The 10,571-nt window shown below is 44.0% G+C and overlaps 1 long non-coding RNA gene across 2 annotated transcripts in view; it reads left to right on the top strand.

Moving 5' to 3' along the window:
- Positions 1-8,824, top strand: part of LOC119422320 — a 10,373-nt gene extending 1,549 nt beyond the window's left edge. For both annotated transcript variants that reach the window (XR_005187418.1, XR_005187417.1), the window contains exons 2-3: positions 7,316-7,385; positions 8,814-8,824. This is a non-coding gene — a long non-coding RNA (uncharacterized LOC119422320). The remainder of the gene's footprint in view (positions 1-7,315; positions 7,386-8,813) is intronic.
- The last annotated feature ends 1,747 nt before the right edge of the window (positions 8,825-10,571 follow it).

Here is a 10,571-nt window from a genome sequence, read left to right on the forward strand (position 1 = left end):
CTTCTTCTTCTTCTTCTTCTTCTTCTTCTTCTTCTTCTTCTTCTTCTTCTTCTTCTTGTGAGAGGAGGGTGTGAGAGGAAGAGCAGAGGAGCAGAAAGTGAGAGTGTCTATTCATTCGTTTTTTCTGTCCTTTTTCTACTTTTTTCACTTGGTGTTTATGTTTTTGTTAATTATTTATTTGTGGGGTTTGGTGTTTTATTAGTTTAAAAAAGTTTGTTTGACAGGGTGTGGCCGTCAGGTGCACCTGGCTGGCCGGCGTCTAGACGCCATGGTGGTGGAGAGCACGGGAAGCTTCTCCACGCTGACGCGGAAAAACGGCATCAAGGTGAGTGCTGGTTCTCCGTGCAGCGTGGAGGAAGTTTGTTTAGCGGTGGGGGAGGTGGTTGGACATGGGTCCATCAGGTCCGCAGCCCGCATGAACGGGGCTGTGGTCATCTTTGTTGATAGGGTGGAGAAGGCTCAACAACTGGTCGAGGCTGGCATCTCAGTGGGAGACTTGTTCCTACAGGTGTCACCACTGGCGCTGCCAGCCACCAAGATCACTCTCTCCAACGTCCCCCCGTTTATTAGCGACGAGTTTTTGATTAAGGAGTTGTCCAGACACGGGAAGGTGGTGTCCCCGATTAAAAAAGTGTTGACGGGGTGTAAATCACCACTTCTCAAACATGTCGTCTCCCACAGGAGAACACTCTTTATGATTTTGAACAAGCGGGGGGAAGAGTTTAACGTTCGTTTCCATGTTAAACTGGACGATTTTGAATATCTTTTATTTGCCACTTCCTCGAATATGAAATGTTTTGGATGTGGCCAGGAGGGGCACGTAATAAAAATGTGCCCAAACAGGGCCGGACCGGCCCCGCCCGGTGCTGCGGGGAACCCCCCGGCTGCGGCGGGTACCCCTCCTGCTGCTGCTGCTGCGGGGAACCCCCCGGCTGCGGCGGGTCCCCCTCCCGCAGCTGTTGCGGGAGAGTCCGCGACCCCAGCTGACGTGGAACAAGTTAGTGTTGAGGTGACAGCTGTGGACGGTGAAGCAACAAAAAGTATGTGTGTGGGAAAAGGTGGAAGCACGGAGGTGTGTAGTGGTGGGGAGAATGGTGGTGGTAGGGAGAATGGTGGTGTTGGGGAGAATGGTGGTGGTGGGGAGAATGGTGGTGTTGTGGATGGTGAGGAGGAGGCTCCAGGGGAGGTGGGGGAGAGAAACGGAGAGCAAGGAGTGCAGGAGGGTGACAAGGAGTTGGTGTGTGGTGATCGGGAAGGGAAAGGAGAGGTGGAGGTGGATGAGGAAATAAAAGGTGCAGGAAAGAAAAGTGAGAAGTCAGGAACTGGTGTGGAGGGAGAAGCAGGGGCGGTTGTAGAGGAGATGGAGCTGGGGGCCCCAACCCAGGTGAAAAAAAGGGGAAAAAGGAAAAACGTAGAGGTCAATGCACGAGCCAGCAAAATGTGCGCAGAGATGAGGGAGGGGGTGGACAGCAGTGACAGTGAGGGCTGGTGCTCAGACTTCAGTGAAGCCTCTGTGTCACAGGCTGACTGCACTGAACCCCGCTATCCTGTGGAAACCTTCCTGTCCTTCCTCAAACAGACACGAGGGCTGAGAGGTTTGAAAGTTGAAAAGTACTTCCCAAACCTGAAGACGTTTTACGACTCGGCCAGACATTACCTGAGGCACAAAACAGAATCTGGGTTCACCGACCAAGAAGTATTTAGATTAAGGAAAATCATGGGCAAGGTCAGAAAACAATTGTGAACACATGATGAACACCAGCATTTTAATATTTATTATTGTCTTTTTGTACCCGCTTTTAAACCTCTCACTTTGCATGGATTCTTTTAAAATAGCATCTTTAAACATCAACGGAGCTAGAGAGGCTGTAAAGCGTGCACTGGTTTACCAAACCATTAAATATAAAAAAATTGACGTTCTGCTCTTACAAGAGACACATAGTGATGCATCAAATGAGACAGAGTGGTGCAGGGAGTGGGAAGGGGAGGCCTTTTTTAGCCACGGCACCTCCCAGAGTGCAGGAGTGGGACTCCTCTTCTCTAGAGCTTTCACTCCCAGCCGCATAGAGGTGCGACACATAGTTCAGGGCCGGTGTCTTTTAGTCAAGGCTGGTTTTGAACATTTTAATGTAATTTTTATTAATATTTACGCTCCTAATGCCAATGCAGAGAAAAAACGTTTTTTAGAAGAAATTGGTGGAAAGTTGGGGGATTGTGGGTCCGAGGATTATGTTTTTATAGGAGGGGATTTTAATTGCACAGAAAACGAGTCTTTAGACCGCAATCATGCAGAGCCTCATCCAGCAGCCCAGCGCGCTCTGCGGCAGCTGGTCTCGTCCCATGGCCTGGTGGACGTATGGAGGAGGATGCACGCAGGCTCCAGGCAGTACACGTGGTCCCACCTTAAAGAAAATTGCATCTCTTTAGCTCGTCTTGACCGTTTTTATTGTTTTAAACACCATTTTAACGTGTTTAGGACATGCCAGATTTTACCTGTGGCTTTTACAGACCACTCGCTGCTTTTAGGTAGTGTTTTTATCAGAAACATTTTACCAAGAAGCGCTTACTGGCATTTTAATTCGGTTTTAACTCACGACCAAAGTTTTAAAGAGACTCTAAAGTATTTTTGGACTGCTTTTAGACAGAGGAAGGGTGATTTCACCTGTCTGAGGCAATGGTGGGACTACGGGAAAGTTCAAATCAGGCAACTTTGTCAACAGCACACTCTCAATGTTACTCGTGACATTACCAGATCTATCAGAGATCTGGAGATCAATATAGTGGATTTGGAACAACTGAGCGAATCCACAGGAAATCGAGAGCACATTGAGGCTCTCAAATCCAAGAAGCTAGACTTAGCAAACCTGCTGGACACTAAAGTCCAAGGCGTGTTGGTCAGGTCCCGGATCCAAAACATCACGGAGATGGATGCTCCGTCGAGCTTCTTCTTCAGCTTGGAGAGGAAACACGGGCAGAGGAAGATGATCCACTCGCTGCTGTCAGACACAGGGCAGCGGTTGAGTGAACCAGGTCAGATCAGGAGGAGGGCTGTGGATTTTTACTCTGCTCTGTTCAAGAGCGAGTATCAGGTGAACGAGGAGCTGCAGCGGGAGTTCTGCCGTGAACTACCCCAGGTCTCTGAGGAGACCAACACCTCCCTGGAGCGCCCTCTGGGTCTTCAGGAGCTCCACGCAGCCCTCCAGAGCATGCAGGGTCAGAAGGCTCCTGGCGTCGACGGGCTCACGGTTGAGTTTTTCAAAGCCTACTGGGACATCTTGGCAGGAGACCTGCTAGACGTCTTCAACGAGAGCCTGCTCACTGGTTCGCTCCCGCTGTCTTGCCGCAGGGCGGTCCTGACCCTCCTGCCGAAAAAAGGGAACCTGCAGGACATTAAGAACTGGCGCCCTGTGTCTCTCCTCTGCACCGATTATAAAATCCTCTCCAAGGTTCTGGCAACTAGGCTGAGGGGAGCTGTGGAGCAGGTCATCCACCGGGACCAGACCTACTGCGTCCCCAGCAGGTCCATGGTAGACAACGTCTGCCTAATTCGAGATGTTCTGGAAGTCTCCGGTTCATTGGGTCTGAAAACAGCCTTGATTTCATTAGATCAAGAAAAGGCTTTTGACCGCGTCGAGCACGCCTTCCTCTGGAAGATCATGGAGAGCTTTGGGTTCGGCGCTGGTCTCATTGCCAAGATCCAGGTACTGTACAGCAGCATTGAGAGTGTGCTAAAGATCAACGGTAGTCTGTGTGCTCCTTTTAGGGTGAGTAGAGGCGTCCGACAGGGCTGTGCGCTCTCTGGGATGCTCTACGCACTCTCCCTGGAACCCCTCCTTCAGAAGATACGCTCGAGTATTCACGGTTTGGTTTTACCTGGTTTTAATGACAACGTAGTTTTGTCCGCCTACGCCGATGACGTTGTTGTGTTTATAAGAGACCAACAGGACGTCGACACGCTATGTAAAGTCACGAGAACCTTCTCTACGTTGTCTGATGCGAGAGTGAACTGGGAAAAGAGCGAAGCCCTCGCTGTAGGGGAATGGCCTGCTGGGCTCCCAGTTCTCCCTCACGGTCTTGGCTGGAGGAAGGACGGTTTTAAATATCTCGGGGTTTATTTGGGCAACAAAACTGTGGTGCAGAAAAACTGGGACGACGTAGAGGCAAAAGTAAAACACAAGTTAGCAAAGTGGAGATGGCTACACTCTAAAATGTCGTACAGAGGAAGAGTATTGGTTTTAAATAATCTTGTGGCATCGCAGCTGTGGCACAAGCTGACAGTTTTAGACCCGCCACCAGGTCTGCTGGTGAAAATCCAGTCAGAAATGATTAATTTTTTCTGGAACGATAAACATTGGGTGCCACAGTCTGTTTTGTTTTTACCGAGAGAGGAGGGGGGCCAGGGCCTTGTCCACCTGGCCAGCAGAACAGCTACGTTCCGCCTACAGTTTGTCCAGAAGTTTTTGGCAGGACCTCCTGACCTTGTGTGGAGGGACGTGGCCAGCTGCATTCTCAGGCGTGTGAATAACCTGGGACTGGATGTTGCTCTGTTTTTAACTGATTTTAGCCTTTTAAAGTTAAACGGGTTGCCTCAGTTTTATCAGGGTGTTTTTAAATCATGTGCCCTGTTTAAACTAACTCGTTCACACACGTGTAATTCTCTGCATTGGCTTTTAGAAGAACCTTTAGTCTGTGGCTCGAGGCTGGACGTGTCGTGCAGCGCAGTACCGGGACTGACGGAGGTGCTGTGCAGGTCCAAGACGACGTCCTTGAAACAACTGGTGGGGGCAGCTGGACCGGACCTTTCCAACACCCAAGCCGTGGTTTCCAGGCTGGGGGTCCGGTCAGCCAGACTTGCACAGCGCTTCCTGGACTTGGTGAGGAGCAAGCTGTCGGCCACAGAGTGGCGTCTTCTCTCTGCAGGACAGAACCCACCGGAGTCAACAGACCCGTTCCCAGATCTGTTCCTGGATCCTGGCTTCGATGAAGACAGTGGTCCTCTGTTATCGAGCACGACGCCACGCATGAACTTACGCAGTACCGGCCCAAAGACTCTGTATAGAAACTGCGTCAAGGTCACGAACAAAAGAACCCTGCTGCACAGAGCCATCAGCGTGTGGGCCGAGAAGCTGAGAGGACAGACCCCCCGGTGGAGGACCCTCTACAAACCACCTATAAGAAAGAGGACGGGTGATCTCCAGTGGAGGATCCTGCACGGTGCCATCGCCACCAACTCGTTTTTAGCCATCATTAGTCCAGGGGTTTTAAATGAGTGTCCGTTCTGTGGTCTGTCTGAGAGCGTTTTTCATGTTTTTATCGATTGTCAGAGACTGACACCTTTTTTTAGTTTATTGACAAATGTTTTTAGCCTTTTTGGTGTAGTTTTTACTGATTCTGTTTTCATTTATGGATTTTACTTCAACAGAGCCAACAAACCGAAGGGCCAGCTTTTAAACTTTTTAATTGCTGAAGCCAAAATGGCTATCTATTTATCTCGAAGGGACAGGCTGCAAGCCGGACCTCAGCTCGACGCGGTGGCGCTGTGGAGGTGCAACGTCAAGACCAGGCTGAGGCTGGAGTTCTGCTTCCACAGAGCCACTGGGGACACGAAAGGGTTTTTGAAAACGTGGAGCTTCGGCGGGGTGTTGTGCAATATATCTGCAAATGATGAACTGCAATACAACGAACACCTTCTTTAAGTGATTTTACCCCAGATGTGAACTTTGTTTTTAATTTTGTGTTTGTTGTTTGATAAATTGTAAATAAACGTTTTTGTTAAAAATCAAAAAAAAATCTTCTTCTTCTTCTTCTTCTTCTTTCAGCTTTTCCCTCTTCAGAAGTCGCCACAGCAAGTCATCCTCCTCCATCTCACTCTGTCCTCACTCCAACTACCTCCATGTCCTCTCTAACTGCATCCATATATCTCCTCTTTGTCTTTTTCCTGGCAGCTGCATTTCTAACATCCTTCTACCAATATACCCACTGTCCCTCCTCTGGACATGTCCAAACCATCTCAGTCTCTAACTTTATCTGCAGTTGTTCAACTTGTGATGTACCTCTGATGATCTCATTCCTAATCTTATCCATCCTTGTCACTCCTAAGAAGAACTTTAACATCCTCATTTCTGCCACTTCCAGTTCTGTCTCCTGTCTTTTTGTCATTGCCACTGTCTCCAGACCAGACAACATAGCTGGTCTCAATACTGTCTTGTAAACTTTTCCTTTGACCTTGTGTCGCAAATCACTCCTAAAACTTTTCTCCATCCACTCCATCCTGCGTGGACTCTCTTTTTCACCTCTTTACTATACTCACCATTTTTCTGGACAGTGGACCCCATGTACTTGAAGTCCTTTGTGACCTCTGCTCCTATATAGCCTCACTGTTCCACTTGACTATCATTCCTCTTCTTTCATGTGCATACCTCCACCTGTTCCGTGTTCTCACCACAGATCACAATGTCATCTGCAAACATCATGGTCCATGGGGATTCCTGCCTGACCTCATCTGTTAGTCGGTCCATCGCCAGAGCAAACAAGAAGGGGCTCAGAACCGATCCTTGATGCACTCCCATCTCCACCTTGACGCTACCTGTCACTCATATAGCACACCACTGTCCTGCTGTCCTCATATAGCACTGACCCAATCGGACTATAATATATTTCTTAAAATTGAATCGTAATAGCGCATCGAACGCAGCAAACACGGTTTAGCCTCACCCTTTGAGTCGATGCTTTGTAGAGTTGAACTACATAAAGTGGACGCATAGTTTAATGAACTGAGCCCTGCAAGGCTTGGGTGTTCCTAAGAAGTTTGTAGTGTGTGTCATCTAGTAAAGCGCAGTGTTCTCATGTTTGTCCTGACTAGCTTAAAGCAAAGACATATTTGTTCAGCTGATAAGATCTGTCTGAAGGAAACTTCCTCGACAGTCGGTTTAGCTGCTCGGCCAGCTGCAGGCTTCCTGATCAGCTCGCAACTTTGCTTCTTTTCTTTCCATCTCCTATTATTATTTCTTCATATTTTTATACTTTCAGCAAAAATTTATTTTTATATAAAAAAAACAATATTTGTCCTTTTTCTTTTTGCTGATTTCGTGTTACAGATTTACTGAGTTTTAAATGCAAATCTGAGTTCAAGGATAAAACCCCAGCTATTCCTGGTTTGAGGATGTAGCTTTAATTGATTTTATCGTCTTAACATTTCATAGAGCATAATGTATTGATAACTTGAAATGTGATGGTCTTTTGTTTATTTTAAATGTTAACGCGGTAGGGTTTTCTTTTTTGCACATTATTAAAATGTACTTTGTTGTTTCTTCAGTCTTGCGCATGCTGTTTTGGTCCAGATGTAAGAACACAGGCCTGAGGAACACTTTGGATTCTCCACGCAGGTGAGCCTCAGTTCACTTCTGCTTTTCTGTAACTGAGTATTAAGAAAATTAGAATTTCAACAAAGCAAAATCTAAACTTTTTATTTTATCACGTTATTTATTATCAGGAATTTATGTTTGTGTGGAGACAAATTACCTTTTTTTTTTTTTTGTCTCAACTGACACACAGTGACGGTTTTGATATTAGATTTGGACAAAATATCAGCACTTGTCTCCAGGAAACTGCATATAAATTATGATTAATAAACAATAGACTGGGCAAATGTTCAAACATTATCATTTATTTTATGATTCAATATGCAGGTCTTTTTTAAAAATGTATTATTTTCCTTCCCTCCAAGTGTTTAGACAAATCACACAAGTTTAAGAGGTAAAATAAATGTTATCGTATTTTTCGGACTATAATTAAGCAAAACAAAAACATTGACATATTTTTGAGCGCTGTGTACAACATAAAATCAATTTGAGGTCAGTAAGCACAACCATATTATTATAGTATTATAAGGCTTACTGTTGATTTTTGTGAAAATTAGAGGATTTTAAGTGCACCTTGTAGTCCGAAAAGTATATTAGATATAAATAAATCGAACTCTTTGTAAAACTTGATTCTTAATTCTGTGAATTTTAAGGATTTTATTTTATTTTTTACTAAACACAACTGTATCTAACAAAGTTAAGTAAGGTCCTCTGGACAGATTAAAAAATAAAAATAAACGTTGAACCGTTTCGTCTTTTGTCCAAAAGACTTCGTCAGTCTGAAGAGCTGCACTAAACTCAGTCTTAATGAATGATCGTTGGTGTCGATGGCCGCTTGCTATTCACAGAGGGCTGAGTGATACTAGCAATAACAACAACGTAAGAGGGGGGACGGTTGGACGCGGAGGACTCTGTCCCTGTTTAATGACGGACAGTTTCTCTTCACAAAGATTCCTTCGCTCCTCTCTCAAACCAACGTTCCTCTCTATCAAGGATGTGCACATCTTCATCCCTGAAAGAGTTCACAACAATAAATGTTGTTTTTGTGAGGAAGATTTATGTATTTTCAATTTAAACAATATCCAGTTGAGTCTTTGGAACATTAAAGTTGTGACTCTAATCCTAACTCGGCTGCAGTGTTCGACTTGCGTACTTCATTCAAACTGTACGGAGTCAATTTGAATCAGAAGGAAGAGCAATCGCCTTACCTGATCTTACAGCATCTTTGGACACAACCCACATTTTCTTTATGTTTTTGTGCAGAATGATGGGAAAAATATGTTTACACCAACAACAGCTGTGCAACTTTAGACGATGCTGAACACTGGACAGATGCTAAATGATTAAATTCATAAACTCTCTGAAATGACGACTTTTTTCTTATCAGAAGTTGTGCTTTTCTTTTTACCGTTCGTCTCCCTGTCCTGCCTGCGGTTCTTCTCCCCTCTTCAGCACGTCACCTGGTGGTCCAGGTGTTAACCCCGCCTGTGATGTCATCGTTCATCTTCAGCTTGTCTTCCCTGCTCACTTTGCTCCTGCTGGTCCTGCTGTGTGTCTTCCGGAAGAAGAGGGGGAATGAGGGAACGTATCGTCCCAGTGCGGAGGAGAAGAAACAGACGAGAGCAGTCGGACCTGAAAGGCCCGACCTGCCTCTACCTTTACCCAAATCAGAACGCCTCATTTAAGAGCCGAAACTTTAATTTTTTGTGAAGTTTGCATAAATGGATAACTTTTAATGTTTCCATCAGGAGTTTTCAGATGCTTTTTTCTAACATTACTTCTTACATTGTCAGTGGCAACAAATGGGACTGATCAATCAGATATAAAAGGTTTGCTCACTGCTGTTTAAATATTCCACTGCATTTTTTTTTAACCACACAAACATGAGCCGAAGTGGAACATGTATTTATACACATTTTGGGAGGTTTTATCACCGTGTTGTATATGTTTAGAGTAAGTATTTGTGTTTCCATTTATGAACATTGAATACGAACACCAACTGTGATGCACTTTTTTTTAGGAATCAAGTTTAAGGCTCAATTTCATAGAAGAAATAATCTGTATTATTGGAGCACAAGATGAGCTGGGATTAAAATGCATCAATGTGTACATAAGGAAATGCTCCTTTTTCTTTTAACTTTAGCTGTGAGTGTTGAAATAAAAATATAACAGCTGTAGTTTAGTAAACTTCATATCTTGTGAGATAATGAACTAGAGAAATTGTTTCCTGTGAAAATGCAGTGTGAATGCTTACTGCAGAATTACTTGCTGAAAAACGGCTGAAATTAGCTTAAGCATGCTGAAATGGAAGAACAAGCCCAAGTTAGCAGAAGAAAGCAGAAAGAACACATATTTGCTGAATTAAGTTTAAATAAGCAGAAATTAGCACAAAACTGAGGAAATTAGCAACAACCAAAAAAAAAAAAAAAAACCTGAACTTAGCAAAAATAGCAGAAAAGTAGCTTAAAAAGGCTACTTTTCAGAAGCTTAAATTACCAGAAGGAAGTGGAAGGAGGTGAAATGAGCTCAAAATGTGGAATTGGCTAAAAACTAAAAAATCTAAATTCAGCACAAACAGCTAAATAGTAGCTGAAATAGCTGAAAAAGCTGAAACTAGCAGAAAAAAGCTGAAAAGAGTAACAAGCTGAAATTAGCAGAAGTTAATTAGGCTTAAAGTAGCAGAAATTGCAACAAAAAATTGAATTTATCTGAAAACAGTTGAAATTAACTTCAAATGCTTAAAAGTAGATGAAAAGATAAACAAGCTTAAATTAGCTTTAAGAAAGCAGACAGAAGTTTGCCCAATTCAGCTGAAAGAAGCAGAAATTAGCAAAAAAGGGACAATGATCTTAAAAAAAGCTAAGAACAGCTGAAATGTAGCTTTTAAAAAAAGGTGGAAAGAAGCTTAAATTACATGAAGGAAGTGGAGAGCACATTTTTGCTGAATTAGGCTGACAAAAGTTGAAATGAGTTAAAAAATATGGATTTAGCTGAAAAAGCTAAAATTAGCATAAAATGGCTAAATGGTAACTGAATTAGCTGAAAAAACTTAAACTTGCATAAATAAGCTGAAAGGAGTATAACAAGCTGAAACTGGAAGAAGCACAAAAATGTTGTAGTTAGCAGAAAAGCTGAAAGGAGCACAAAACAGCCAAAATTTGCTGAAAGTAGCTGTAAAAGTTTAACTTTGCACAAGGAAGCTGAAAGAAG

Source organism: Nematolebias whitei, chromosome 16 (assembly GCF_014905685.2).
Source record: "Nematolebias whitei isolate Nwh7 chromosome 16, NemWhi1, whole genome shotgun sequence".
In the NCBI taxonomy this organism is placed as follows: domain Eukaryota; kingdom Metazoa; phylum Chordata; class Actinopteri; order Cyprinodontiformes; family Rivulidae; genus Nematolebias; species Nematolebias whitei.